This window comes from Symsagittifera roscoffensis, chromosome 8 (assembly GCF_963678635.1).
Source record: "Symsagittifera roscoffensis chromosome 8, txSymRosc1.1, whole genome shotgun sequence".
Classification (NCBI taxonomy): Eukaryota; Metazoa; Xenacoelomorpha; order Acoela; family Convolutidae; genus Symsagittifera; species Symsagittifera roscoffensis.
The window spans coordinates 56,450,001-56,477,060 of NC_087069.1; the positions used below are offsets into that span (position 1 = coordinate 56,450,001).

Sequence of the window (27,060 nt, forward strand, 5' to 3'; positions counted from 1 at the left end):
TAAGTGTAGGGCAAAAGAAAGAAAGAAAGAAAGAAAGAAAGAAAGAACCAAAAACCATAGATAGGAAGGACAGTAGACATGCCTGTCGTATATTTTGAATCTATTCTTGGGGGTGTTTTTCAGTTTAAAGTAAACCAGATAATCTTCTATTTTAAAAATGTGAAGTATTAAGTGAGAACAATGGACTTCATGCTCTCTGCCAGTATTGCCTACCCAAACCTAGTTGTGTATTAAGTAGTGCAATACTCTTGATGCTGCTGGTAATATTACATAACTGAGTTATGACTGGGGTGTATAACTCATAGAGTAATTTCGGATAGGGTACACCGTCTGCTCGTCACGCTATCTTATTTTCGGCCGGATAGATTCGTGCAACTTCTTAGTCTAATACCGATCCTAATCTTACTCTTATACTATCTAGTCTCAGGTTGTTTAACTAGTCTCTGCTAGGCTCAATAGATCTAGGGTATACTGGTTTATTGCGGCTGCTGAAGTGCTCGGGAGAGTCCAACTAATTTCTAAGTTAAATTCAAATCTCTCTGGTGCTGAAATTACAAGTAACTTCAGCACTTACAAATAAGTGGGTTGTTAGTTAGATGGATCATGATTGGTTAATATTAAATACTTTACATTGGTAAAACATTTAATTTATCCAATCATAAAATATAGTTTAGATCAGGTTCCATAACAGCGTTTTCTGTGAAAGGTATCGACTTGTTTGGTAGCTGTTTAAACAGATCAAATATCTGCTAAATGCGGTGCTGAGTGGGACTGGATGTAGACATGGACATGTTAGTAAGGAAAAGGCAGTCACTCATTACAGTAACACCATCGCATCACCTGTTCTCTTTACTACCTAGCTCCGGCAGCTAGTGAGCCTAGCAATTCATTCTGTCGGAAATTAACTTTACTGCTCATTGTTCTTGTTTCTTTTTCTATTGTAATGATCCTTTTTCATTAAGCGTGCATTTAGAAATGTTTTACCAGCTACATACACAAAACAAAAGCTAAATTATACGGCTGGATGGAAATGATAAAGAGCAGTACTGCTCATCGAGTAGGTTATCCTGGAGAGGAATAGAAGATAGTCCTTTAATCATACAAGTGGGCTCAAGTTGAATAACATTTCATAAACGCCCCGATTTTCTTACAAATTAGTAATGAAAAACTGCTTAGAGAATCTGATAAAGCTGAATTGAGACATTTCATGGATGTTTTTAGCTATCAAATGATTCTGTGTTAAGGAATTTAAAGTCTTTACAACTTTAACAGAGAGCGATCTGTTCTTAGCAGTTGTCAAAGTTTTTTTATTGCTCGTGATCCAAATTGTTCAGTATACATTTGAGACAAAAATTTATGTTTTTTTTTCGATCTGAATTCATTGAATAGATACTTGAACAGTTAGAGAAAGTAACACTCGAAAACTTGAAGCAAATCGTTTTCGTCATTTAGATTTTTGATTAATTCATTCTACGTTTGAAAAAATTTCCCTCAAAATGTCATCCTCCCCACTCCACATGAGAATGAGGATTTGAAGTTAAATTTGTAGCCTACATTTTGATAATTGTAGGAAATCAAGCCGCGCTTTTAAACTCATCATCTTTTTCATCCTTGCCATTGTTTTGAACAACTGTTTGTGGCAGGGGCGGATTTAGTTTTTTTCGAGGGGAGTCGACCTTTTTTAGATCAACCAAATTGATATTTGCGAGCATTCCCAGAACAGTATTACACAAGCTAACTTAGTGAGCGTTAGCAAGGTGGCCAGGGTATCAGTGGAGGTCACACTGTCAGTGCTATATCAGTGCCAGCAAATGAATATCAGTGCCATTTTTTCATCGAGCTTCTTTACTGAATCGTTCAAAATCAAAAATGGAAGCTGGCTTACGCAGTATAACATTTTTTCAAGTAGTAGGAGCTGATGTGAGGAGAGGAAATAAGTTGGATCAAACAAAAGCTTAAAATGATTTGTATTGAAGCATTCTGTTAGAAATGACAGTAGATTTTTATTCAAAGTACAAACTATGCATCTCTAATAGAAGAGCCCATAATCTTTTTAGTCTGTTCAAATATGTTTTGTTTGTTTTGATTGGAGCCACGGTAGATCTGTTTTTGATTTCCACTAGTTGCTATGTCTGTCTGTTTGTTTGTTTGCTTGTTTGTGTCGTGGTGGTGAATGTGATCAAATTGAGTTGAGTTGAATTGATTCAATCGGAATCTAATCGACTGACAAAATTTAAGTCAACAAGCAATGGAGCAGTGCTGCTGCTGCTGCTGCTGCTGCTGCTGCTGCTGCTGCTGCTGCTGCTGCTGCTGCTGCTGCTGCTGCTGCTGCTGCTGCTGCTGCTGCTGCTACTGTGGCTGATACATATTGTATAATGAACTAATTTGCTCCATTTGCCCACTTGTGTTCCATGTATGATAGATATATCATTTGCTGATTGTTTGTTTCGTTCTACCAGCAGAATGTGCTCTTCTTTTCTTTCTCTGTTCTTCCCTAGTTGTTTGGGAGCTGAACTAACTGCCCTAGAAGCGCAAGTGAAGATTGCTGTGGTGTGAACAGTGTGGTGGCGGTGGCGGTGGCTTCAAATTCAGTCGTCATTCTCTACCTTACTTCTTTTGTTCGATTCTGTCCAAATCGACTCAATTCCTTCTCTTTCCCTCTTTTCTCTCTATCTTCCATTTCACTCTAGTTGGTGTTGTGTGATCGAGTGTAGTGGAGTGTGACAAACTAACCTTTTCACGCTCCCTCATTCATTTCTTCCATTCCATTCCAACTGTGTTTCTAACTTGCTCTTTCTTTCTCCAACCAGTAGGACAGACAAGGGAATAGCACCAGCTAACAACCAGACCAGACCAGACCAGACCAGACTAGACAAGCTAACCTAACTATTTGTAATACTCAATTCCTTACACATACCCATACCATACCCACTGGAGAACAGTTATTACAGCCTGCCTTCAGTCCGTCCAGTTATAGTTATACTATCCACCATTTCCTTCTTCCACCATAATGCCACTAAGCTCCAATTACTCAGCGCATTCGTCAGTTTAGATCTAGATCCTATTTTACCATTTGTCTTTTGTTCTTCTTCTTCTTTCCACAGTCAGTTGGTGAATTTGAGACACCTTTAAGAGTCTGTGCTGTTGTTGTAGCCTGTTTAAGAAGGCGGCTTGGGGTTGTTACATTGGCAACCACTTACTTAGCAAACCCCCCCCCCCCCTCTCTCTCTCTCTCTCTCGGCTAAGTGCGATTAAGTAGAGACATAATTTCACACTTACTTCACTCGTTTCCTCGTCTTACTCTCTCCTCAATCCACAGAATTGAATTAAATCACACTACACGCAGAGGCGAGAAGAGGAGGAGAATTAAAACACGTAGTGTGTTGTGTTGTGTTGTGTTGTCGGTGTTTCCAAATCCACTCCACTCATGGTGAGTGATCAAAAACATTTTGCCAATCAAATTCAAACCGTCTCCATATGTAGTATACTCTGACTGCGCCATGATTTTGCTTAATCTCTAGAACGGACAAACGTATGATTTGTCACTGTTTGTACTAGACCGCTGCAAGTTATTGTCTTCAGCCTTAGTTCAATTTTAAAAGGGTTATTTGCAGGAGTAAGGTATTGAGGGAGTTCACTTAGGCGAAATCCTCAGTTGGTATGATTGAACCAGTGTTTGTGTGGTGGCTCTCTTTAATTTTTCAACCCCTCTCGCAAATGCCGAAATATGTTCAACGTTTTTTTAGTGCTTCTCTTTTGTATGCCGTTCATTTTGGCGTGCTGAAGCGCAAATTTTTTTTTTGGGTATCGTGCTGCACAACTTAAAAGACGAGTGAATAGAGTCGGATGAAAAACTAGCCTCTTTCGGGTGCCCACTTTTAATTATAACTTGAGATTTAAAGAATTTTTCATTGCTTCCTCATTTTTACTTAGTTTTTGTGGTTGTATCTTTTTGCTACTTCTACAGCGACCGATCCACAGCAACTCTTGTCCAATTTATAGTTTATTAATCAATGAGATTGGAGTGCATTTATTCACGGCTGAGGGGTCCAGGGTGTCATCCGCCTCCTCAAGGTGGCACGGGCTGCGGCAAAATTGATGACATCTCCCCCTCCCCCACGGTTGGTCCTGCACTGAGCAGGCCGGGGGCTAATAAAAAAGTCCAATTATTAGCTCTTTATTAAACTGATTCTCCTAGTGCCTATGAGTTGTTCTGTAATTGCTTACACGTGTGAGCGTAGTGTATTAGTATAACTCTACTTTTTTCAACCTAATATAAAGTGAGCAAATATAAGTGCTCATTTGGTGGCACCCTTGTTGTAATTGGATATTTCACAGCATTTGTTCTGTGAATCCGACACGTAGCAAAAGTTGTACTAATTCGTGGGATCTTTCTTTATTTCATTTGAAGAGCTGTTTTTGTGGCTTTCTGGCTAGTGTTGACGAAGCGCAGCCTCGCCTCTGTGTAAAGTGGTTCATTGGGACTCGAATCACTACTGAAATGGCTTCAATATCACTTGACCTGTTCTGAAGTGTTATTACAGTTCGTGGAGTTGCGTTTTTTGGTGATTGGAGATTGTTTTTCTAATTTCTTCTGAAGCAGCTTATTTATATCAAGGCTAGGATAATATCTTTAAAAAAGTCTTTCGCTTGATGCTTAATCCGATCAGGGCTGAAATTTGCTGGAATGAAAATGGCTTAGGGGGGCTTTTTTGCCTAATTTTAGGTAATTAAAGGAAAGACTATCGTGGTCCAGTTTTACAATATAATTAATGTAAAAAGAATTGGTATTATCGATCTATCTATCTATACTATATTTAAATGCGTGTGACAGCTAACTCCCATGTTTAAGCATAATAATTTTGCATGTTTAATGAAAGAATTTTTTCACGTTTAAGCTATATCGTATATTGCAAAGGTTAAGATTTTTTTTCGATTTTCTTGGTTGAAGTCAGTGTTTATTTCATCAAGTTGGAAATTAGCAACCCAATAGCGGAATTCTGACAGGGTTTTTCCAAGTTTTGCGATTCCGGTCTGTATAAATGAACAACCAAATCCTTTTAGTTTACGAGATACGGAAGTTTTCTAGAAAATTTAGTTCAAAAAAGGTTTCTCAATCGTTTAAACTCTCACCCTGTAGCTTGGTGCTGTGAGGGTATTCTCAGGGGTTGCGAATCTTGCCTCTGAATCTCACTTTTCAAATCCTTGTAGCTTTCGAGATATGACGCTTTTTATTCAAAATTTTACCCCTAAATTCTCATAAAAACCTTATCCTAAATTCCAAAACTTGAAAATTTTAATACTGTTGTTGTAAACTGTGAAGATACTCTCAAGAGGTTGCGATCTTCGCCTCCGAATATGATTGCTCAAAACCTTGTAGTTTTCCAGACATGACGTTTTTGTGATTTTTTCAAAAAAATTTTCTGAAAATTAGTTTTTTTTTCCAATGTTTGAAATTCCTAGCCCTTAGTTGGGGGCTGTCAGAGTAATCTCAGGGATTGCAAATTCGGCCTCCAATTAAGAATGCCCACATTTTTTTGTTCTAAGAGATACGACGATTTTTTGATTTTTTCGGAAATTTTCAGAAATTTCAAATAAACCACAATAACTACAAAATAATTCAGAAAAGTGATATTCCCACCCCTGTAGTTGTGTGCTGTCACAACACTGTCGAAGATTGCGATTATTGCCTTCAAATAAGACTGCTCAATTCTTGGTAGTTTTTGGATACCTTTGTTAGAACATTTTTAGTTTACCAGATAAGGAAGTTTTCGAGATTTTTCAATTTTTTTCTAGAAAAATTTAATTAGAAAAAAAATTCTCAATTGTTGAAACTCTCACCCTGTAGTTGGGTGCTGTGAGGTTATTCTCAGTGGTTGCGAATCTCGCCTCCAAATCTCACTTCTCAAATCCTTGTAGCTTTCGAGGTATGAGGTTTTTCATGATTTTTTCACAATTTTTTAAAAAATAACCAAACCCTAAATTCCAAAAGTTTGAAGATGTCAATCCGGTTGTTGTAAAAATGTGAAGGTTCTCTCAGAGGGTTGCGAATTTCGCCTCCAAATATGATTGCTCAAAACCTTGAAGTTTTCCAGATATGACGTTTTTTGTGATTTTTCTTTCTGCCCTGTAGTTGGGGGCTGTCAGAGTAGCCGCAGGAATTGAAAAATCGGCCTTTAATTAAGAATGCCCAATTTTGTTTTAGTTTAAGAGATGTGCTGTCAGAGTACTGTTAAATGTTGCGAGTTTTGCCTCTAAATAAGACTGCTCAATTCTTGGTGTTTTTCGAGATGTGACATTTTTTCTGGTTTTCAAAAAAAATAGCTTTATTGAAAACTTTGTTGAAGTTTCTCAAAATTTGATTTTCACAAACTTGTAGTTTGGTTCTTCAAAATTTGTATAAAAACCTGAATAAAAAACTTTGCAAATTTTATAATTACGAACCCTTTAGTAGGCTGCTGTCGGAGTACACGTACTCCTAAATAATGCATATCTTAATTTCAATATATGCGGTTTTTCATGAGTTGTTTAAAATTCGGAGTACCGGAGGTGCGTTAAACGCTAGTCATGTTTAACCGTTGCAGATTGATGATCTCTTTTAAAAAGTTGTTTTGAAATGAAGTTTTTCAATTACGATCGAGTTTTTTGCCCAACCAAAATGATTTTTTTTTAGCTGTCCTTAATCACTAAGAAGATTCTTTTGATCAATTTTTGTGCATTTTTTGGAAAATTTTGACCAAGAATTCGCGTTTGCTCGCCCGTCCTCTCCTTCAATTTTAGTATGGTGTGTCGGCTAAAAATGGATGTCATTAAAAATACCAAAGGATGGACCCCTTGGTTGGCGAAGGTCGAATCCCTGGGGGGGGGGGGGCAGAGGGCTATTTTGTTCTGCTATATACTTATTTTGCTGCATTCTGATTGATCGAAATTTGGCTGATTTAATCCGCGTAACAATCTCCCTCTTTACGAGATTGTCAAGTAGATCCTTGTTTCCTCCTGTGTTCCGCATTAGATCATTTTGGCTGATTTAATGCACGTAACAATCTCCCTTTGCTAGAGATTGTCAAGTAGATCCTCGTTTCCTCCTGTGTTCCACATCAGATCACTTTGGCTGATTTAATGCACGTAACAATCGCCCTTTGTGAGAGATTGTCAAGTAGATCCTTGCTTCTTCCCGTGTTCCGCATTAGATCAGTTTGGCTGATTTAATGCTCAAAACAATCTCTTTTTGTGAGAGATTGTCAAGTAGTTCATTGTTTCCTCCTGTGTTCCGCATAATATCACTTTGGTTCATTTAATGCACGTAGCAATCTCCTTTTGTCAGAGATTGTCAAGTAGATCCTGGTTTCCACCTGTATTCCGCATTAGAACAGTTTGACTGATTAAATTCACGTAACAATCTCCCTTTGTGAGAGATTGTCAATTAGATCCCAGTTCTCTCCTGTGTTCCGCATTAGATCAGTTCGGCCGATTAAATGCACGTAACAATCTCCTTTTGTGAGAGGTTGTCCGTTTGTGGCTTTCTGGATAGTGTTGACGAAGCGCAGCCTCTCCTCTGTGTAAAGTGGTTCATTGGGAGTCGAATCACTACTGAAATGGCTTCAATATCACTTGACCTGTTCTGAAGTGTTCCTAGAGTTCGTGGAGTTGCGTTTTTTGGTGATTGGAGATTGATTTTCTAATTTCTTCTGAAGCAGCTTATTTATATCAAGGCTAGGATAATATCTAAAAAAGAATCTTTCGCTTGATGCTTAATCCGATCAGGGCTGAAATTTGCTGGAATGAAAATAGCTTAGGGGGTCTTTTTTGCCCAATTTTAGGTGATTAAAGGAACGATTATCGTGGTCCATTTTTACAATATAATTAATGTAAAAAGAATTGGTATTATCTATCTATCTATCTATACTATATTTTTTGCCCAAGCAAAATGATTTTTTTAAGCTCTCTAATCACTAAGCAGATTCTTTTGATCATTTTTTGTGCATTTTTTGGAAATTTTTGACCAAGAATTCGCGTTTGCCCGCCCGTCCTCTCCTTCAATTTTAGTATACATTTACGGCGAGGGCGCTTTTAGATAAATTTTATAGTTTGTCGGATAAAAATGGATGTCATCAAATAATACCAAAGGATGGACCCCTTGGTTGGCGAAGGTCGAATCCCTGGGGGGCAGTGGGCTATTTTGCTCTGCTAGATAGTTATTTTGCTGCGTTCTGATTGGTCGAAATTTGGCTGATTTAATCCGCGTAACAATCTCCCTCTTTACGAGACTTTCAAGTAGATCCTTGTTTTTTTCCTGTGTTCCGCATTAGATCAGTTTGGCTGATTTAATGCATGTAACAATATCCCTTTGTGAGAGATTGTCAAGTAGATCCTTGTTTCCTTCTGTGTTCCTCATTAGATCAGGTTGGCTGATTTAATGCACGCAACAATATCTTTTTGTGAGAGATTGTCAACTAGATCCTTGTTACCTCCTGTGTTCCACATCAGTTGACTTTGGCTGATTTAACGCTCGTAACAATCGCCCTTTGTGAGAGGTTGTCAAGTAGATCCTTGCTTCTTCCTGTGTTCCGCATTAGATCAGTTTGGCTGATTTAATGCACATAACCTCTTTTTGTGAGAGATTGTCAAGTAGCTCCTTGTCTCCTGTGTTCCGCATAATATCAGTTTGGTTCTTTTAATGCACGTAGCAATCTCCTTTTGTCAGAGATTGTCAAGTAGATCCTTGTTTCCGCCTGTATTCCGCATTAGATCAGTTTGACTGATTTAATTCACGTAACAATCTCCCTGTGTGAGAGATTGTCAAGTAGATCTCAGTTCTCTCCTGTTTTCCGCTTTAGACCAGTTCGGTCGATTACATGCTTGTAACAATCTCCTTTTCTGAGAGGTTGTCAAGTAGATCTTTTTCTCCTGTGTTCCACAATAGATCAATTTGGCTTTTTTCATCAAGTTTTCAAGAAAAGAGAATTTTTTGTTGAAATTATAAATGCCCATTTCGCAGTAAGGGATGTCATAGTTTTTTGAGGGACTCAAGGGTTGCAAATATTGCCTTCAGTTGTGACTACTCAAATCTTGGTATTTTTGAGATATGACGTTTTTATAGTTTTTTTCAAAAAATTTTACAGAAAACTTCAGTTTAATTCTGTTATTGAAAATTTTGACTTTCCTAACCGAGTAGTTGGGGGCTGTTAGAGTACTCTCAGGGGTTGCGAATCTTGCGTCCAAATGCGACTGCTCAAATGGTCTTAGTTTCCGAGATATGACATTTGCTATACCTTTTTTACTTTAAAATTGTTCAAAGAATTGAGATATAAAAATTATAACAAAATTTGAAGTTCCCATCTGTAATGTGAGGCTCTGTCATGTTACTCTCAGGAATTGCGAATTTAGCATTTAAATATGACTGCCCAAATCCGTGTAGTTTTCGAGATAATACGTTTTTTAATACGTTCGAGATAATACGTCTTTATCTTCCTTTAATTTTCAAAATTTGAAATTCCAACCATTTAGTTGGGAGGCTGTTAGAGTACTCTCTGGAGTTCCAATTTTTGCCTCCAAGTCTGACTGCTCAAGTTTTTGTAGTTCTTGAGATATGACGTTTTTGTGATTTTTCATAAAATTTTCAGAAAACTTAAATTCAGATATGACGTTTGTTATATCTTTTTTTTTTCACTTTAAAATTGTTCAAAGAACTTTGATATAAAAATTTAATAAATTTGAATTTCTCATCCTTATAGTGAGGCTCTGTCAGATTAATCCCAGGAACTGCGTTTTTAGTATTCAAACATGATTGCTCAAATCCTTGTAGTTATCGAGAAGTGACGTTTTTCCTTATTTTTTCAAAAAGTTTTAAGAAAAGCTAATTTTAATTTTTTCTTATTCAAAATTTGAAATGTCTATTTTTGCAGTGAGGGCTGTCAAAGTTTTCTCGGGGTCTCAGGGATTCCAAGTTTTGACTTCAATTGTGACTATTCAAATCTTGGTATTTTTGAGATATGAGTTTTTTCTGATTTTATCAAAAAGTTTTCAAGAAGAGATAATTTTTTGTTGAAATTATAAATGCCCATTTCGCAGTAAGGGATGTCATAGTTTTTTGAGGGACTCAAGGGTTGCAAATATTGCCTTCAGTTGTGACTACTCAAATCTTGGTATTTTTGAGATATGACGTTTTTATAGTTTTTTTCAAAAAATTTTACAGAAAACTTCAGTTTAATTCTGTTATTGAAAATTTTGACTTTCCTAACCGAGTAGTTGGGGGCTGTTAGAGTACTCTCAGGGGTTGCGAATCTTGCGTCCAAATGCGACTGCTCAAATGGTCTTAGTTTCCGAGATATGACATTTGCTATACCTTTTTTACTTTAAAATTGTTCAAAGAATTGAGATATAAAAATTATAACAAAATTTGAAGTTCCCATCTGTAATGTGAGGCTCTGTCATGTTACTCTCAGGAATTGCGAATTTAGCATTTAAATATGACTGCCCAAATCCGTGTAGTTTTCGAGATAATACGTTTTTTAATACGTTCGAGATAATACGTCTTTATCTTCCTTTAATTTTCAAAATTTGAAATTCCAACCATTTAGTTGGGAGGCTGTTAGAGTACTCTCTGGAGTTCCAATTTTTGCCTCCAAGTCTGACTGCTCAAGTTTTTGTAGTTCTTGAGATATGACGTTTTTGTGATTTTTCATAAAATTTTCAGAAAACTTAAATTCAGATATGACGTTTGTTATATCTTTTTTTTTTCACTTTAAAATTGTTCAAAGAACTTTGATATAAAAATTTAATAAATTTGAATTTCTCATCCTTATAGTGAGTTTCTGTCAGGTTAATCCCAGGAACTGCGTTTTTAGTATTCAAACATGATTGCTCAAATCCTTGTAGTTATCGAGAAGTGACGTTTTTCCTTATTTTTTCAAAAAGTTTTAAGAAAAGCTAATTTTAATTTTTTCTTATTCAAAATTTGAAATGTCTATTTTTGCAGTGAGGGCTGTCAAAGTTTTCTCGGGGTCTCAGGGATTCCAAGTTTTGACTTCAATTGTGACTATTCAAATCTTTGTATTTTTGAGATATGAGTTTTTTCTGATTTTATCAAAAAGTTTTCAAGAAGAGATAATTTTAGTTTTTTTGTTCTCCAAAATTTGAAATGCCAATTTTTGCAGTGAGGGCTGTCAGAGTTTTCTCAGGGTCTGAGGGATTCCAAGTTTTGACTCCGATTGTGACTACTCAAATCTTTGTATTTTTGAGATATGACGTTTTTTCTGATTTCATCAAAAAGTTTTCAAGAAGAAATAGTTTTAGTTTTTTTGTTCTCCAAAATTTGAAATGCCCATTTTTGCAGTGAGGGCTGTCAGAGTTTTCTCAGGGTCTGAGGGGTTGCAAATATTACCTCCAAATATGACTGCTCAAATCTTTGTAGTTTTCGAGATATGACGTTTTTTCAGATTTTTTCAAAACGTCTTCAGAAAACTTAAATTTCCTTTTAATTTTCAAAATTTGAAATTCCGACCCCTTTTTTTTGGGGGAGGGGGGGGGGGGGGGGGCTGTTGGAGTACTTTCAGGAGTTGTAAATTTTGCCTCCAAATGTGACTGCTCAAATCCTTGTAGTTTTTGAAATATGACGTTTTTGTGATTTTTCAAAAAATTATCAGAAATTTTAAATTTACTTTTTTTTTCTTCACAGTTTGTAATTCCGAACCCTGTAGTTGCGGTATGTCCGAGAATTCTCAAGATATGCAAATCTTGCGTCCAAATGCGATTGCTCGATTGCTTTTAGTTTCCGAGATATGACATTTCTTAGTTAATTATAATCTGATCTATAAACAACTTTCGCAAAATATTTTTGGTTTTTCCAAATTTGAATAAAAAAACCGATAAAACTTTTCTTTACAAAATTTGAAATCACCAACCTTGTACTTAAAAGGGTGCTGTCATAGTGCACGCAAAGGATGCAGTTGTAATTTTCATCGAATGCGGTTCTTTTGAGTTGTTGAAAATTTGAAGCACCGGAGGTGCGTTACGCTCTAGTAACGTCTTATTAGTCTTAACTTTTTTTTCTTTTTTAATCTTTTTTGGGGGCTTCTTATGTTTCGAGCTATTTTATTTTGGCTTAGTTGTCTCATTCTGTTTCTTTTGACATGCAAATAATGTTTTTTGTGTGTTTTGCGTTGCGAATAACGGTAAATTTTCATAAGGCTTAAATCTTGTTGTTGTTTTTTTCGGCTTAAAAGGTTTCTGCCAAGGTATTTGTTACCGCTTGGGAAATTATCTTCCTATGCTAGTTTCCCATTCTATTGTCTCGGCAAGTTTTTGTTTCAACACTAGCCTCATTCATTATGATAGATGTAGTTTTTTCGGCATTCTAGATATAGCATTGATAGATCTAGATCTAGCGTCGCCTCTGGTAATAACATGTTTCTTACTCATTTCTTATTACTTAAGACAAAAGAGGATAATTATTCAGCGCCTAATCCAAAAATCTAAACAGCGAGATAATTTAAAGTTCATGAGAAGTAGAGAAAATAAGTAGTGAGAAAAATTTTATGGTTATTGTTTTACTTTTATGGATTTGGTCGCAATATGTTCAGGCGCTAGCCTTGAAAGATTTTTTTCAGCTCATCCGGGATTCAATCTTCTAAGGGCTCTGAAAAAGCCGAAAACTGACATTATTAATTTTGATAAAATTAAACAACTGAATTGAGTTGAAGCCAACTACTTGAAAGTAAATGAATGGAGTGGTTTTTTAAAATTCGATGAACGTAGTTCAGACTCTTATATAGGTCGGTATGATTTTTGTTTTGGTTTTTTTTTCAAAAAAAGTCTTCAAGTATTCAAGCGCAAATTTCGCGATTTTTTGTTGAAAGGAAAACATACTCCACCATCGAAAAGCAAAACTGTAAATATCACGAAAAACGTGATTGACGTTGAATCCAACTTCGAGAAAATGAAATGGATCACCCAGTGAAATAAATAGTTAACAATTTGATCCAGTTTTCTCAAATCGGGTTAATTTTATATAAAAAAGTGTCAATCATAAATTGTTTTGGAAAATCAAAGAGCCTTAAGGCTGTATAGTTTTTGTTAAGATATAACTTGAACTATTGATAAGATCATTAGGTCAAGTAAAAGTCAGAACTTGTCTGTTTATCATTTAACACAATTGTTGGTAGTATTTTTTTATTGTCGTGAAACAGCGAGCGGAGAAAAACAACGAAATCAACAAAAAAAAGTCCGGAGCAAAAATAGGAAATGTAGAACAAAATAAAACAAGACTGCTCGTATCAGGGCGAAGCCCTGAAAGTTCCGACTGCCTTTTATTGCTCGATTGCTTTTAGTTTCCGAGATATGACATTTCTTAGTTAATTATAATCTGATCTATAAACAACTTTCGCAAAATATTTTTGGTTTTTCCAAATTTGAATAAAAAAACCGATAAAACTTTTCTTTACAAAATTTGAAATCACCAACCTTGTAGTTAAAAGGGTGCTGTCATAGTGCACGCAAAGGATGCAGTTGTAAATTTCATCGAATGCGGTTCTTTTGAGTTGTTGAAAATTTGAAGCACCGGAGGTGCGTTACGCTCTAGTAACGTCTTATTAGTCTTAACTTTTTTTTCTTTTTTAATCTTTTTTGGGGGCTTCTTATGTTTCGAGCTATTTTATTTTGGCTTAGTTGTCTCATTCTGTTTCTTTTGACATGCAAATAATGTTTTTTGTGTGTTTTGCGTTGCGAATAACGGTAAATTTTCATAAGGCTTAAATCTTGTTGTTTTTTTTTCGGCTTAAAAGGTTTCTGCCAAGGTATTTGTTACCGCTTGGGAAATTATCTTCCTATGCTAGTTTCCCATTCTATTGTCTCGGCAAGTTTTTGTTTCAACACTAGCCTCATTCATTATGATAGATGTAGTTTTTTCGGCATTCTAGATATAGCATTGATAGATCTAGATCTAGCGTCGCCTCTGGTAATAACATGTTTCTTACTCATTTCTTATTACTTAAGACAAAAGAGGATAATTATTCAGCGCCTAATCCAAAAATCTAAACAGCGAGATAATTTAAAGTTCATGAGAAGTAGAGAAAATAAGTTGTGAGAAAAATTTTATGGTTATTGTTTTACTTTTATGGATTTGGTCGCAATATGTTCAGGCGCTAGCCTTGAAAGATTTTTTTCAGCTCATCCGGGATTCAATCTTCTAAGGGCTCTGAAAAAGCCGAAAACTGACATTATTAATTTTGATAAAATTAAACAACTGAATTGAGTTGAAGCAAACTACTTGAAAGTAAATGAATGGAGTGGTTTTTTAAAATTCGATGAACGTAGTTCAGACTCTTATATAGGTCGGTATGATTTTTTTTTTGTTTTTTTTTTCAAAAAAAGTCTTCAAGTATTCAAGCTCAAATTTCGCGATTTTTTGTTGAAAGGAAAACATACTCCACCATCGAAAAGCAAAACTGTAAATATCACGAAAAACGTGATTGACGTTGAATCCAACTTCGAGAAAATGAAATGGATCACCCAGTGAAATAAATAGTTAACAATTTGATCCAGTTTTCTCAAATCGGGTTAATTTTATATAAAAAAGTGTCAATCATAAATTGTTTTGGAAAATCAAAGAGCCTTAAGGCTGTATAGTTTTTGTTAAGATATAACTTGAACTATTGATAAGATCATTAGGTCAAGTAAAAGTCAGAACTTGTCTGTTTATCATTTAACACAATTGTTGGTAGTATTTTTTTATTGTCGTGAAACAGCGAGCGGAGAAAAACAACGAAATCAACAAAAAAAAGTCCGGAGCAAAAATAGGAAATGTAGAACAAAATAAAACAAGACTGCTCGTATCAGGGCGAAGCCCTGAAAGTTCCGACTGCCTTTTATTGCTCGATTGCTTTTAGTTTCCGAGATATGACATTTCTTAGTTAATTATAATCTGATCTATAAACAACTTTCGCAAAATATTTTTGGTTTTTCCAAATTTGAATAAAAAAACCGATAAAACTTTTCTTTACAAAATTTGAAATCACCAACCTTGTACTTAAAAGGGTGCTGTCATAGTGCACGCAAAGGATGCAGTTGTAATTTTCATCGAATGCGGTTCTTTTGAGTTGTTGAAAATTTGAAGCACCGGAGGTGCGTTACGCTCTAGTAACGTCTTATTAGTCTTAACTTTTTTTTCTTTTTTAATCTTTTTTGGGGGCTTCTTATGTTTCGAGCTATTTTATTTTGGCTTAGTTGTCTCATTCTGTTTCTTTTGACATGCAAATAATGTTTTTTGTGTGTTTTGCGTTGCGAATAACGGTAAATTTTCATAAGGCTTAAATCTTGTTGTTTTTTTTTTCGGCTTAAAAGGTTTCTGCCAAGGTATTTGTTACCGCTTGGGAAATTATCTTCCTATGCTAGTTTCCCATTCTATTGTCTCGGCAAGTTTTTGTTTCAACACTAGCCTCATTCATTATGATAGATGTAGTTTTTTCGGCATTCTAGATATAGCATTGATAGATCTAGATCTAGCGTCGCCTCTGGTAATAACATGTTTCTTACTCATTTCTTATTACTTAAGACAAAAGAGGATAATTATTCAGCGCCTAATCCAAAAATCTAAACAGCGAGATAATTTAAAGTTCATGAGAAGTAGAGAAAATAAGTAGTGAGAAAAATTTTATGGTTATTGTTTTACTTTTATGGATTTGGTCGCAATATGTTCAGGCGCTAGCCTTGAAAGATTTTTTTCAGCTCATCCGGGATTCAATCTTCTAAGGGCTCTGAAAAAGCCGAAAACTGACATTATTAATTTTGATAAAATTAAACAACTGAATTGAGTTGAAGCCAACTACTTGAAAGTAAATGAATGGAGTGGTTTTTTAAAATTCGATGAACGTAGTTCAGACTCTTATATAGGTCGGTATGATTTTTGTTTTGGTTTTTTTTTCAAAAAAAGTCTTCAAGTATTCAAGCGCAAATTTCGCGATTTTTTGTTGAAAGGAAAACATACTCCACCATCGAAAAGCAAAACTGTAAATATCACGAAAAACGTGATTGACGTTGAATCCAACTTCGAGAAAATGAAATGGATCACCCAGTGAAATAAATAGTTAACAATTTGATCCAGTTTTCTCAAATCGGGTTAATTTTATATAAAAAAGTGTCAATCATAAATTGTTTTGGAAAATCAAAGAGCCTTAAGGCTGTATAGTTTTTGTTAAGATATAACTTGAACTATTGATAAGATCATTAGGTCAAGTAAAAGTCAGAACTTGTCTGTTTATCATTTAACACAATTGTTGGTAGTATTTTTTTATTGTCGTGAAACAGCGAGCGGAGAAAAACAACGAAATCAACAAAAAAAAGTCCGGAGCAAAAATAGGAAATGTAGAACAAAATAAAACAAGACTGCTCGTATCAGGGCGAAGCCCTGAAAGTTCCGACTGCCTTTTATTGCTCGATTGCTTTTAGTTTCCGAGATATGACATTTCTTAGTTAATTATAATCTGATCTATAAACAACTTTCGCAAAATATTTTTGGTTTTTCCAAATTTGAATAAAAAAACCGATAAAACTTTTCTTTACAAAATTTGAAATCACCAACCTTGTAGTTAAAAGGGTGCTGTCATAGTGCACGCAAAGGATGCAGTTGTAAATTTCATCGAATGCGGTTCTTTTGAGTTGTTGAAAATTTGAAGCACCGGAGGTGCGTTACGCTCTAGTAACGTCTTATTAGTCTTAACTTTTTTTTCTTTTTTAATCTTTTTTGGGGGCTTCTTATGTTTCGAGCTATTTTATTTTGGCTTAGTTGTCTCATTCTGTTTCTTTTGACATGCAAATAATGTTTTTTGTGTGTTTTGCGTTGCGAATAACGGTAAATTTTCATAAGGCTTAAATCTTGTTGTTTTTTTTTCGGCTTAAAAGGTTTCTGCCAAGGTATTTGTTACCGCTTGGGAAATTATCTTCCTATGCTAGTTTCCCATTCTATTGTCTCGGCAAGTTTTTGTTTCAACACTAGCCTCATTCATTATGATAGATGTAGTTTTTTCGGCATTCTAGATATAGCATTGATAGATCTAGATCTAGCGTCGCCTCTGGTAATAACATGTTTCTTACTCATTTCTTATTACTTAAGACAAAAGAGGATAATTATTCAGCGCCTAATCCAAAAATCTAAACAGCGAGATAATTTAAAGTTCATGAGAAGTAGAGAAAATAAGTTGTGAGAAAAATTTTATGGTTATTGTTTTACTTTTATGGATTTGGTCGCAATATGTTCAGGCGCTAGCCTTGAAAGATTTTTTTCAGCTCATCCGGGATTCAATCTTCTAAGGGCTCTGAAAAAGCCGAAAACTGACATTATTAATTTTGATAAAATTAAACAACTGAATTGAGTTGAAGCAAACTACTTGAAAGTAAATGAATGGAGTGGTTTTTTAAAATTCGATGAACGTAGTTCAGACTCTTATATAGGTCGGTATGATTTTTTTTTTGTTTTTTTTTTTCAAAAAAAGTCTTCAAGTATTCAAGCTCAAATTTCGCGATTTTTTGTTGAAAGGAAAACATACTCCACCATCGAAAAGCAAAACTGTAAATATCACGAAAAACGTGATTGACGTTGAATCCAACTTCGAGAAAATGAAATGGATCACCCAGTGAAATAAATAGTTAACAATTTGATCCAGTTTTCTCAAATCGGGTTAATTTTATATAAAAAAGTGTCAATCATAAATTGTTTTAGAAAATCAAAGAGCCTTAAGGCTGTATAGTTTTTGTTAAGATATAACTTGAACTATTGATAAGATCATTAGGTCAAGTAAAAGTCAGAACTTGTCTGTTTATCATTTAACACAATTGTTGGTAGTATTTTTTTATTGTCTTGAAACAGCGAGCGGAGAAAAACAACGAAATCAACAAAAAAAGTCCGGAGCAAAAGTAGGAAATGTAGAACAAAATAAAACAAGACTGCTCGTATCAGGGCGAAGCCCTGAAAGTTCCGACTGCCTTTTATTGTTTATGGAGCAGTAATAACATAAACAACATAAAAAATTAAATGAAAGTTTAAAAAAATGAAAACCATTTTTTTTTTCTAAAATTTGAAAATTATTTCTATGAAAATCATCCCCCCACGCCATTTTAAGTACAAAACAATAGATTTCGCTCCTTGTAACAAATCAATTATGGCAAATAATCTTCTTTCAGCCAGTTTGGAACGATTTCTAAGACAGATGGATTAAATCTCCGCTTACGCGTTCATAGCGCGAATTATATCGCGCGTTAATTGTCTTAAATTGGTCAAAATGGCCGAAATGGCACTCTTTAACCCCTCATAACTTAACGAAAAATGATCACAGGTGAAATGTCTTTTCAAATTTAAGCTCAGGACAACAATAGCTTTCGAATGATATAAAAAAAATTCCGTCAAAAATGGCTAGTTAAAAAGTCGAAATTTGTCTGAAAAGAAAAAAAAACCCACCCGAGCACAAATATTCCGTTACTTTCCTATCGAAAGTCGGAACAAAATGCATTGGCTCCCAAGCAGCTCAAAAACTCCGAAATAAAATTTGAAGTTGAACTGAATGGAAGGAATTTAACGGTATTGAAAATGGATGGTTAATAATTGATTTTAAAAAAGAAATCGTAACAGCCTTACTGAATTGCTATTTATTTGCTCCTGTAATTCTCTTCATTGATATGTAGCTTAGCAGTTTTAGTGTCCGTTCAGATAGAGAGGATGAAAGACTGTAGCAGTCGAACATATTGCAAGATGGTTGCTTTTATAAATAGTATTTGGGGGATGCTATTCTATTCTATTTTATTCTATTCGTCTATTCCGTTCCACTTCAGAATTAACTGGTGTTTGCTCAATTGCACATTCACTAACAAATTTTAAAAAATCAAACCATAATTGTTTCTTTTTTCTTCTCTCTCCCCACTGGATTATGAGAGAGGAAGAGTTATAGTGGAAAATATTCTAAATATATTTTCGCTCTTCTTTCTCTGCTCTATGTAAGTAGATTTCTCTATGTAAGTAGATTTTTATTTGAGCTAGGTTCATTAAATAGGTAGTAGGTGTCTCATAAATTTGTTTTGAACGCCGTGTTCCGTTGACGCGCACCAGAACGTTCTCTTCTCCGTTTGCCATCGTCTTGTTCCGGCTTTCAAAGATAGTGCGGAATATTTATGCTTGGGGTGGATTTTTCGGCTTTCATTTTTCGACTTTTTTTTTATAATTTGGCCGATTTTTTATATCATCTGAAAGATATTTTTTCCTGAATTAAAATTGTAAAAGATGATCATTTTTTGCGAAGTTGGGGGGGGGGGGGGGGGGGGGAATTTGCAAAGTTGGTAAATTAGGGATAATTTACGCGTAAGCGGCAAATTAATGGGTAAGCGGCAAATTAATTTGCCGTAACACGCGTAAGCGGCAAATTACTGGGTTTCCAATTTAATTGAGGTAAGTCTTTTGTTCGTTTTATTAGGACACAAGTTGCTAAATACATTGTTTACATAGGCGTGTGGGGAGATAAATTTAACAAAAAATAAAAAAAGTTTTCCTTTTTCCGATTACTTCGTCAATTTTTCAACCAGAAAACTTCTGTTAGCCTTATAGTGCAGTCGGAGCATTCAGGGCTTCACCCTGATATACGAACAGTCTGTTGTTGCGACCAATGAAAATGGATTGGAATTTTGTATTCGGGTGTGCTAGTTTTTTTTGTTCCGACACGTGACTGAACAGACTCCACACAACCGGTGCGTAGTCCACACAAATTCTGTTTTACTGAATGTGTAAATTTGTCAAGGTCTGAAAAAAGTCTTTGAACGGACTCAGCGAAACTTAGCATAGCGGTATGGCGTGCACTTTGAGAGCGTCTGATCTTGCATTCAATCCCCTGCCATGGAAATGATAATGTGTGACGGCGAGCTCTCACTTGGTTTCTAGCTTCAGGTCTACCACAGCTTGGTCGATTTCAACTGCAATAATGGTACCGCGTGAAAATCCTAGAAGCAAAAATGCAGCCTTCTAGTCGCAAAAAAAGAGCTATGTTGAACAAATAACCTGTTCAGTTATTGTTCGGACCATTTGAAAAATGGGGAGGAAATTTGTACTCGGGTGTGTTTTAGTTTTTTTTCTTTTTGTTTTCCACGCAAAATCAGGTAACACAAATAATAATAGGAATGGTTCGAGTGATATATCATATTAAAGCCCTTTCAATCGTGATTCGAATGGCATTAAAAATTTTCCAAATTTTTTTCTAACTTTCGAGAAAAACCGGTATGAAATGTTTGGTCTAATTTCGAACAAATATGGTGTGATCGTTTAGGCTTACAATAGTTTATTTTAGCTTACTTTACGCTGTGAAAACCTAAATAAAAGTAGTTTTTCGAGTTTTTTAGCGCCATTTTGTAAACAAAGGTTAAATTTTTTTTTTTCAATTCTTAGTTTTGCCGGTCAGTTTTCTTCAAAAACTATATTCCGAATGGCTTTTTTAAACTCTGACTGTCAATTATGCGTAAGTTCTATTTTCGTTCAGATCTTATTATCATACCATGCAGAAAAAAAACGACACTAATATGAAAAAAAAGTTTTTTTATTTGCATTTTTCTAAGACTGTAGTCGGAACATTCTGTGCTACTTGTTTAGATTGGTTTGATGAAAATTTGCTCACACTCATTCATTGTTTGATTGTATCAGTTTGAAGAGAAGATGCTTGTCCTTCAGACTCTTATATAGGTCGCGATGATTTTTTTTTTTTTTTTTTGAAGTAATCAGGTGTTTAGACTTGCGATCAGCTTAGAGAGTATTGTTACGAACCATCTTTTTTTTCTAATCTAACTCGCAAATAAAGGTGTTCATTAAAAGAGTTCACTTATTTGGAAATTTCACTTCAGCATTGGAAATTGCATAGCATCTGTTCTCTGCTTTATTTGTGGCTGGTGCCTATCAAGCTTCCTTGGCTGAGTGGTTAGTGTGTGAGACTCTTAATCTCTAGGTCGCAGGTTCGAACATGCGGAGTAGACGAAATATTACTCATTCGAGGCTCATTTTTATTTTCTAAATTGCTCTTTACAGCTGCTTTCCATCGTGTTCTCGGAAGTGTTCGCGAAGCGAAGCTTCGTCTGTGTTTAGTTTTTTTTTGTTTTTGTTTTCCCTGCAAAATTAGTAACCACAATTAATCATCGGACTGGTTACAGTGATATATCATATTAAATCCCTTTCAGTTGTGATTCAAGCTACCTCAAAATTTTTCCAAAAAATCTTGTCAGTGTCGAGAAAACCGGTTTCGGCTTGAAATTTTTGATTTTTCGTCGTTTTCGAGCGAACAAAGCCATCGAGTAGCGTTCGATATGAGTGAAAATTTGCAATTTATCCCAAAAACTTAATGCAACAAAAATTCATATAGCGCTTCTCTGGCTAAAAAAAACTTTTGAAAATTTGCGTGCAATTTGCGTGCAATTTTGAAAATTTTTCGAAGACAATTGCTCGTTTATACCTAATTCACTAATTTTCTACGCGTTCGTAGTTTTTTTTCAACACGCAAAAAAGCACGAACTTGGAGAAAAAAGTTTTCTATCTTTATGTGGTCGGAACATTCTGTGCTACTTGCACAGCAACCGGCTATCCGTTTTTGAGATTTTTTTTGCCTTGGTAACGCAGTACTTTGCGAATGCAGTTTTCGTCTTTATTTTTAGTTTGAAGTTCTGGTCTGCTGATGATTTTGTGTTAGTGGTAGTGCAAGGAGAAATAGTGGGAGTGAAGATAGTGAGAGTATAAAATTAACCTGGGTGTTGCAACCGGGCACTAATCTTTTTTCCGTAAATAATTTTGTTCACAGAATGGTCAAAAAAGAAATGGTAAATTTACACTCAGTTCATATTGAATTCGAAAATCTTGGCGTCTCCGGAACACTTGGTCTGGAGGTAAAGATTACGGCTGGGACGACTAAGATCCTGTGCTCGAATCTGACAGGACCTGTTTTTTTTTCAAACAGGAAATAATCAGAAAAAATTGTCAGCCTATTATTTGTTTCATTTTTTGTCGGCTGAGTTGCCACATCATAGAATTGCCTTTTTTGCTGTGGGCAAATGACATTCTAATTGCTTTTAGTTGATTTATTTGTTTGTAATTGCTTCTAATTGATTTGTTTGTAATTGTATTAACTACAATTTCAGCTAATTTTTCAGCTAATTGTTTGCTGAAAAAGTTGATTTCGGCTCAGCTGTAATCAGCTTAGTGACCTTATTTTGATTCATTGCAATGGAAACATGCTTTTTTTGCTCGCCCTTGGATTGCACAAGTAGCTAAAATCTTAATAAATAAATAATAAATTCTTCACGGCTTCATTTTTTTGTTTCGGCTTGATAGTTTTTAGCCTTTCTTATATCTGCTTAATGCCCTCATATTGCGTCTCAAAAATAGTGTTTGCGTGTGTATGTTTCATAATTTTTTCAGAACTTTTTATCGATTTTATTTTGTTTTCCTTGCGATAAGCACGGGTATTGCAATCGTGTACTAGACTTTTTCCCTTAACTAATTTTGTTCACAGAATGGTCAAAGTTAGAAATGATAATTTTAGGTGCTGTTCATATTGAACTCAAATTTTGTTGTGTCTGCGGCGAATTTAGACTGGAGGTAACGAATACGCCTGGGACAGCAATGTTCTTGAGTTTGATGACCTGTTTTTTTTTGTTCAAACTGGAATTATTCAGTTTCAAAAACAATTGTCGGTTTATTATTTGTCTGCTTATGTTTTGTGGGGCTAGTTGCCACATCGTATAATTGCTCTTAGTGTTTTGATTTACGACTGTTGTTTGTAATTTCTTGACTTCGTATTTTTTGTTTTTTTTGCCTAAAAACATTCTTCCCAAATGAATTCGGCTTATAGTTTATCGGCTTAATGACCTTATTTTGAGTCGTTTCAAGGTAATCATATTTTTTATACTCACTAGATCCGGTGTTTTCTCGGCTTGATAGGTTTGAGCACAAACTAAATCGGATTAGTGGCCTCATATTGCTTCTTTCGACGAGCGAAAAAATTTTGTATTTGTGTGTGTATGTTCTGAAGAAGAGGGGGGCGTGTTAACTTTTTAAAGTCTGAGTCTTGTTGATTTTTTTTCGGCTTAAAGGGTTTCTGCTAAGGTATTTTCGGCTTCGTTACCGCTTGATAAACTTTCTTCCGATTGGAATTTCAAGTTCTTTTGTCTTGGCATGTTTTTGTTTCAAAATTACAAAAACAGAGTGTTAAGTAATGAATGATTGAATGAATGATGGATGGTATGCTTTATGAATCTATCTGTTCTCAATGTCAACTCAACTGCAATTGTGGTGTCACCAGTTCAACACTAATTTATATTGTATGTTGTGTTCTATGTGCACATTTCACTTCCAGTCAGTTCACAGTTATTTACACACTAGCACAGCTAGACATATAAGAAGAAGAGAGATGAATTAAACAAGCAGCAGTTGCATCAACTATATCACTACGCTTACTGCATACATATCACCAGCCCCAAATGCACACAAAGCCCTAATGCCACTGGTGCGGCCTTCATAAAGGGTATGTAATGATTGTCCACATATTGAGAACCTCCTATTAAACTGAATAAGCCCAAATACATTTTCCATTTTATTTATTTCTCAGTCTTTTTATTTGCATTTTCCATTTGCATTTTTTTATTTGCATGTTTTTTTTTTTAAATTTTGTCTCGTTTCCGACTCTAATAAAATAACAGAAACTTCAATGAAATCCCAACGCAGTTTTTGTTGATATCTTTTTGCTCTGAGATTTTAAAGTGTAGAGAGAAGTTATTAATATTTACTTTAGCGGTTTTTTAATTCCGCTTTTCTGTTGTAAAATGACTAACTTGATAGTGTTGTTGTTTCATTTATTTGCCACTTGCAGTCACGTTACTTCCATTGCTGATTCACAGCTTAAAACTGTTTGTTTTGTTCCTAATAATTTCATTGACAAACTTAGTGCATACGTTTATATGCTTTTATTATGGCTATATTGTGTCGTTGTTGGTGATGCCACTTCTCCTCTATGGTCAGGTGATTTTTATGATTAATCAATTGGAATATGTTGAGTATTTTCTGTTTTACTGCCCAAAAAATTTGAAACTCATTTCTCGCTCTCTGTAATGTTTGAGTGGTGTCACTGAACGAATCGAAGGCTTTGTTTGGTTCGTCCTTTTTTCTCGGTTTTAACGAACGAAGTGATCTACCACGTATTCAGGTCTTTCTTTCCTGTTTTTGTTTCCCAGTAACTCTATTCTGCAAATCCCTCCGAAATGACCTTGGAATCTACAACATGAGAAGACGTGTCGTTAGCTAGTGAATGATCGACCATTCCATTGCCATGAGACTGATGTGCTGCTTCACTGTCCCGTTTATTGGTGATGATGATGATGTCCATATGGACAAAATTACCATAGTATCCTCAGTTGAGTAATAAGACCTGTGTGAGCAGAGCCGGAAAGAGAAGGAAAAAAGAAGAAGAAATAACACGCATGTCGTTTTGTGTCAGAGAGAATTGGTCAAATAATGTGCTGTATTCCATGTCATGTCTGGTCTGGTCTGGTCTGGTGTATCCAATGTGGGTGTTTGTTGTGTTAGTTTATCTGTTCAAACTAGTGACCACTCCACGACTACTGTGAAACTGTTGTGAAATGGATTGATTGCAATTTGTTCAACTGTTGTTCACATCTGATCTGTCTATCACTCTGTTCACTTATACTTCACTCACTTACCGCAGTCTCTGTTCTGTGGCCATAATACTACCAATATTAGTGTAGTATTGTAGTTCAAACCACTTTCTTATTGACACCACAACACAACAACCCTCAAACAAGCAAATTTAGATCATCTACTTTTAAACTCTTATCAATTGCAGTGGAAATGAATTTGTTTTGTTTCAACTGCTGCTGCTTGTTACTTGGCAGCTAAGTGATGTTATCTTTATAATTATCAGGTGCAATTAATCACTCCAATTCTATCCTCGATGCAGTTGGAGTTTACCAATCTCGGCATCCTCCTTACTCTCGCCAGCCGGCCCATTTCTATCTAGGTGTATTGAAATGTTCTTTTGTACAATTTAACATTCCATGCATGATTCTTTGTTAAGGTTAATTAACGTAGTGAAGACTCTTAACTAGGTCTTAAAAGTCTCTAATAACTACAGATGTGCATTCATGTATATTGATGCATTTATGAATGCACTAAGGTACATATGCACTTTTTGAGTTCAATTGAAATTCATCTGTTGAAAGTGAAGTAAATAGCACTCTCCAAATACAAACGTGGAAATGGCGCATAAAAACGTGAACGATTTTTAGTTTCGAAAGTGAAATTTTATTTGTAGATTTCCAGCGGAATGAAAACTTTACCTATTGATCCAGTTTTCTCTAGTTAGGTTTATGTTATCAAAAAAGCGCTAGTCATAAACTGTTCTAGAAGTTCAAAGAGCTTAAAGAAAGGGAATCTTTTTTTTCTTTGAATTTCGAAAATAGAGATTTTTTGTCAACAAAGTCAGTGTTTTTTTTCTGTTCACTTGCGTTCATCACTCTTTTCCGACTGTCTGTCATGTTTTTTCATTCGAATACAAGTGTATTTCTTAGTTTTCTTTTAGTCTGTCTCCTTTCATATCTTTTCTTGATAATTTTGAGATGGGGGCTATTCACAATGAAGGACTCAATGCCCCGAAATTTCTTTTGTTCGACCATTTGAAAAATGTGGAGGAACTTTGTATTCAGGTGGTTTTTTTTTCAACGCAAAATCAGGCACAACAAATAATTATCGGAATAAGTCAAGTGATATATCATATTAAAGCCCCTTTAGTCGTGATTCGAACCACATTAAATAATTTTGAAAAAAGTCTGTGTCGAAAAAAAAAACGAGTTTGAAACTGTTTTTTAAGCTGTTCTGAGGCTAAACAGGCTTACACCAGCTTCTTTGTGCTTAATTTAAGCCGTGAACACTTAGTTCTATACTCGAGTAAAGTTAGTTTTTGGAGTTTTTAGCGCCAATTTGGGAATCAAAAAATCTAAAATTCCAAAACTCTCAACAACTTTTCAAAGTTTTGAACATTTTTGAATTTAACAACAGTTTTTTTTGGCTTTCCTAGTCATTTTCTGCAAAGAGTGTTTTCCAATTGGCCTATTTTTTTATCAAGGTCGAGTATTTTTGTATTTTTAAGACTATGGTCAGAACATTATGTGCTACTTGAACAGTAACCGGCTATCCTTTTTTGGTTTTTGGAGATGAATACTGAATTCGACTCATATGTTGTTTTCGAGCACTCGACTTTCGTCTGAAGAGTTTTTCAAAGAATTTATTCATCAAGCACTATCAGCAGTATAAACATTTTAATATAAATAACATACTAGTTCAATCTGATTAGACTCCGAGAGGATAGACAACCTGATTTTTCGGTCTTCTAAATTCTCTCCTTGTTGCGTTATTTAGTTTTTTGAAAAAAAATGAGTTTTTTTTGTTCCACCATTGAAAATGGGGAGGAACTTTGTATTGAGTGTGTTTTATTTTTTTGTTTTTCACGCAAAATCAGCTACCACAATTAATCAGCGGACTGGGTTGAATGACAGATTATATTAAGGCTCTTTCAGTCGTGATTCGAACGACCTTCAAAAATAGCGAAAATTTTGAGTTTCGAGCGAGTAACGCAATCGAGTAACGTTCGATATATGAAAAATAGACCTTTAGGCTCGAAAAAAATGAATTCACTAAAAGGAGAACTAACTAGTTTTGGAAGCTTTTTAGCGCTTCCTTTGCCATTCAAGTGTTTGAAAAATTTACAAATTATGCAGAAAAAAATGTGAAAATTGGAAAAAGAACTTTTTATTTTTCAAATTGGTCGGAACATTCTGTGCTACCAACATTCACCGCGACCGGCTGTCCTTAATTATTTTTTTTTATTTGAAGTACTTGAAAATCATAAAAAGGATTGTAAGTGGTACAGAAGTTGGCGATTGTTTGAACGACGTATACATAATGAGACTATAAGAAAAATGCGGGTAACAATGTAACATAAACAGAGCGAAAAAAACGAACCCTTTTTTATTTATCTCATT

The 27,060-nt window shown here is 35.1% G+C and overlaps 1 protein-coding gene across 1 annotated transcript in view; it reads left to right on the top strand.

Moving 5' to 3' along the window:
- The window catches only part of LOC134853390 (serine-rich adhesin for platelets-like), a gene marked incomplete in the record, with an annotated part of 95,142 nt that overhangs the window by 50,429 nt on the left and 17,653 nt on the right, over positions 1-27,060 (top strand).